This window comes from Crocodylus porosus, unplaced genomic scaffold, assembly GCF_001723895.1.
Source record: "Crocodylus porosus isolate Cpor-Errol unplaced genomic scaffold, CroPor_comp1, whole genome shotgun sequence".
Taxonomy (NCBI): domain Eukaryota; kingdom Metazoa; phylum Chordata; order Crocodylia; family Crocodylidae; genus Crocodylus; species Crocodylus porosus.
In genome coordinates, this window is record NW_017728906.1 from 170,272,043 (window position 1) to 170,276,947 (window position 4,905).

Here is a 4,905-nt window from a genome sequence, read left to right on the forward strand (position 1 = left end):
TGCATCCTGTTCTGGGCGCCACACTTCAAGAGGGATGTGGACAACATGGAGAGGGTCCAGAGGAGGGCCACTCGCATGATCAGGGGGCAGCAGGGCAGGCCTTATGAGGAGAGACTACGGGACCTGAACCTGTTCAGCCTCCACAAGAGAAGGCTGAGGGGGGATGTAGTGGCCTGTTACAAACTAGTTAGAGGGGACCAGCAGGCACTGGGGGAGTCCCTGTTCCCCCAAGCACTACTAGGAGTGACTAGCAATAATGGTCACAAGCTGTCAGAGGGTAGATTTAGGCTAGATATTAGGAGGCGCTACTTCATGGTCAGAGCGGCTAGGATCTAGAACCAACTTCCAAGCGAAGTGGTGCTGGCTGCTACCCTGGAGGTCTTTAAGAGGAGGCTAGATGTACACCTTGCTGGGGTTATTTGACCCCAGTATTGTTTCCTGCCATGGCTGGGGGTTGGACTCGATGATCTGCTCAGGTCCCTTCCAACCCTACCAACTATGATACTATGAAACTATGAAAGAGCAGGACAGGTTGCAATTAGATCTGGACAGGTTACAGGGTTGGGCGGATGAGAACAGGATGGCTTTCAATACTGACAAGTGCAAGGTATTGCACCTAGGGAGAAAGAGCCGGCAGCATACCTGCAGGCTGGGGAACTCCTTTCTTGTCAGCACAGAGACAGAAAAGGATCTTGGAGTCATTATTGACTCCAAGATGAACATGGGGCGACAATGTGGGGACACAGTCAGGAAGGCTAACCGCACCTTGTCATGCATCCACAGATGCATCACGAGCTGGTCCAAGGAGGTGATCCTCCCTCTCTATGCGACACTGGTCAGACCGCAGTTGGAGTACTGCATCCAGTTCTGGGCACCACACTTCAGGAGGTATGTGGATAGCATCAAGAAGGTCCAGAGGAGGGCCACTCGCATGATCAGGGGGCAGCAAGGCAGGCCCTACAAGGAGAGGCTACAGGATCTGAACCTGTTCAGCCTCCACAAGAGAAGGCTGAGGGGAGATCTGGTGACCATCTATAAACTTGCCAAGGGGGATCAGCAGGCAATGAGAAAGTCCCTGTTCCCTTAAGCACTACCAGGAGTAACAAGAAATAATGGCCATAAGTTGATGGACAGTAGATTCAGCCTAAACATCAGGAGGCACTACTTCACAGTCAGTGTGGCTAGGATCTGGAACCAACTTCCAAGGGAAGTGGTGCTCACTCCTACACTGGGGGTCTTCAAAAGGAGGCTAAATAATCACCTCGCCGGGGTCTTTTGACCCCAGCATTCTTTCCTGCCCATGGCAGGGTGTCAGACTGATGATCTGCTTAGGTCCCTTCCAACCCTACCAACTATGAAACTATGAAACTATGGAGTGTGCTCACAAAGAAGTCCCCCTTTCACTCCAAAGCCCCACCCCCTGAAGCAGAGAGAGGCCACCCTGGACCAGTGGGGGAAAGGCAGGCACACGCCTTCCCAAGGTGGGCAAGGTCACCCAGAGCATTTGGGAGATGCTTGATATGGATGGCCAGTCCTTCTTCTTTGTTGAGCAGACAGGGTTCAGGAGACTCGTGACACTCGTGGTCCCATCATACCAAGTGCCTGCACATACCACCTTCAGCAGAACAGTGGTGCCCAACCTGTTTGAGGCATGCAGACAGTACTTGAGGGAGAAGCTGCACAAGGCAGGTTCGCAGGTGGCTTTACTTCACCTCGGACATCTGGAGCAGCTGGGGTGGAGATCACACCTACCTCTCCCTCACAGGGCACTGGTGCAACCAGTCAGGCCGTCTGTGGGCTCTCCTTCAAGACAATGTGATGGATGAGTCCCACACAGCAACCAAGATCATAGGGGCCATGAACCGCTTGGTGTGGGGGTGACTCATTTGGTAGCGCAAGCTCACACACAAGTTCATGGTCACCAACAATGTGGTCAATGTGGTCAAAGTGGTCCATGATACCAACTTTGTTGGCATCCACTGTGTGGCACACAAGTTCCACTTCATTGTCAGGGATGCCTTGGAGGGAGACAGGGTTGCTGGTGATGGTGCCAGCACCAGCAAGCTCATTTCCAAATGCAGGTACGTGGCAGGCTACTTGCACCGGAACATCAAGGGGGGCAAGATGCTGCAAGACAAAGAGTCAAAGCTGAACATCCCACAACACAAAAATCAAGCAGGATGTGGAGACTCAGTGGAACTCCACATACCTGATGCTCAAGAGGCTGGTGGCACAACAGAAGGCAATCCATGAGATGGCCTTGCTTGGGGAGATCAGGATTCAGCTTAACAGAGGTGAATGGGATACCATCTCCCAGATCTTGGTGGTCCTCAAGCCCTTCCACCGAGACCCTCAGTGCTGGTGATGCCCTCCTTAGCCAGGTGATCCCTGTAGTGAGGGAACTTCAGAGCAAAACTCTGCAAAACCCTGCATCAGTGGATGGAGGTACTGGTCAGAGAGGTGGGGGGATGTGGAAGAGAGGCATCCACTGTCCCATGCCAGCACACCATCCACCAGCCAGTCTCCTCCTCCACCACAGGTGCTGCCAGTGTGGGCCAACAGCATGACTTCCATGGTGGGGTCCAGAGGCACCAGATCCCACCACCAGGCAGGTAGCACTCAAGCCTTGGTGACTGCCTACCTTGTCAAAAATGTGGGGCTGATGCTGTGTGACCCCTTGTCCTACTAGGCAAGCCTCAGCCAGATGTGGCCAGATCTGGACACGGTTGCCCAGGAAGACTTGTCCTGTACACTGACCAGTGTTTCAAGCAAGAGGGTGTTCAGTATTGCTGGTGATGTAGCTGGTGACACTGCACCACACCTCCTTTGCTCCTGGTTTGGTGGAGCAGCTGGTGTCCTTAAAGGTGAACCTCTCACTCCTGGGGTTCCCCAAGCTCCACGTGCAGACGGAGTGAATGCCACCCTCCTCACTCCATCTGGACTTCCTTCTTTTTTCTTTTACCCTTGGTTTCACAACCATTTAGGTCCCTGCTCTTAGAGATGGAGGGGGAACTCACTGCATCACCAACCAGCAAGAGAAGAACATGTCCCTGCTGAGCTCCCAGGCTAAGATGAACTTGGAGGTATGGACTGGGGCATGGGGAAGGAGGAGGCCCCAGGTCCTAGGCATGACCACTAAAACTGCACTCTGCCAGGGTTCAGAGGCCTAGTGGGACTGCTATTGTCATAGCAGCCCCCAAGAAATGCCAGAACCAAGGACCTCCCTGGTGAAAGGCAGATAGGAGGTGCCTTATAACCTCCAGCCACCACAGGAATCACCTGCAGGTGGTGTATGTGCTGTTCCTGGATGGAAGGAACAGTAAAGAATCCAAAGGCTGACATGCAACGCAAGCAAGAAAGCCAGTCAGAGAAAATGGAAATGGAGGCATTGGGGGTGAGGAACAGGCTGGCATAGGGAGGGAGAAGAGGGATGTAGCAGGTAAAAATGGAGAGGTACCTGGGGAATCAGATGTCCAGCAGGTTGTAGTATGCCAATAATCTACATTGAGCCCATGAGTTTCTGTATCCAGGAGGTTGATGAAGTGAAGTTCATAGGCTCGTCTGTGAAAAGTGGTTTGTAAATTCCCTTTGAGGTTCAGGCCTGAGAGATTGAAGACAGGCAGTTGGTAGGCCCGTGCAAAGTGGCTAGTATTCGATTCAGATTCAGACAATTCAGGGGACAGTGATTTGATTTGATGGTTTGAATCACTCTCCCAAATCAAATCTCAGCTGAATCTGATTCAGAGATTTGGCTGCTGCCAAATTGGCCAAATTTCTGAATTGGACAGGCCCCATCGCCCACGTGCTCTCCCAGCAATGTCAATGGCTGCCCTGCCCAGCACCAGCTCTCTCTCTCAAAAAAAAAGGCCCTGAACTCACCAGCTCCTGCCAGGGAGCTGTGGCTGGACAGAACAGCCATAGGGGTGGGGGAAAGCTGGAAGAGCAGGATGGGGTTCAGGGTGCTCAGGGGACCTGGGGAAGCAGGCAGGTGATGGGGCCTGGCAGGGGCCCCTCCATGGTCTCCTCCTCCCTCCTCCATCGCCCCCCCACTCACCAGTACAGAGTCCGGGTCCAGGTTCCTGCAGCAGCAAGTGGGGACTGCCCAGATCTCCAAAGCTCTCCAAATCTTTTCTGAATCAATTCAGAGAGCTTTCAATCGATTTGGACCTTTTTACTGGTCTCCTGATTCAATTCAGATTTAGATATTCAGCCACCAGATCGGGCCAAATCTCCTCCAGATTGAATCAGCACCCAAAGCTTCACACAGCCCTAGTAGTTGAGTGTTCTTGTCTTTGATAGATTTTTGGTGTGCACTCATTCTGGTGTGCAGTTGTTGCTTGGTGTCTCATACATATTTTCCATTATGTATTGGAGATATGTATTGTGAAGCTATTTCCATGCTGGAGATATTGTTGGCAGGTTTTGCATGTCTTATCATGACACAGTCTGGATCCATTCAGTATGTTTTGGGCTTTAGGAAGTTGGCTTCTGGTGATGAGGTTAGTGAGGTTCAGTGCTTGTTTGAATTTACAAACCACTTTTCACAAATGAGCCTATGAACTGCACTTATTCAACCTCCTAGGTACAGAAACTCATGGACTCAATATAGACATTGGAATTATGACACAATACAACCTGCCAGACATCTGACTCTCCAGGTACCTCTCCACTTTTACCTGCTACATCCCTCTTCCCTCCCCTCCCATGCCTCCATTTCCATTTTCAGTGACTGGCTTTCTTGCCTGCATTGCATGCCATCCTCTGGTTTCTTTTCTATTCCTTCCATCCAAGGAGAGCACACACACCAACTGCAGATGCTTCCTCAGCCTGACAGAATTTTCAACCCAAAAGCTTGCTAAAATATATTTTTCCAGCTATTCAGTTGGTCTACTAAAAGATATCAGA

The 4,905-nt window shown here is 51.4% G+C and overlaps 1 long non-coding RNA gene across 1 annotated transcript in view; it reads left to right on the forward strand.

Moving 5' to 3' along the window:
- Positions 1-1,776: 1,776 nt before the first annotated feature.
- LOC109306335 overlaps positions 1,777-4,905 on the forward strand; it is a 13,861-nt gene continuing 10,732 nt past the window's right edge. Inside the window, exons 1-2 of the long non-coding RNA XR_002099946.1 lie at positions 1,777-1,871; positions 3,239-3,245. This is a non-coding gene — a long non-coding RNA (uncharacterized LOC109306335). The remainder of the gene's footprint in view (positions 1,872-3,238; positions 3,246-4,905) is intronic.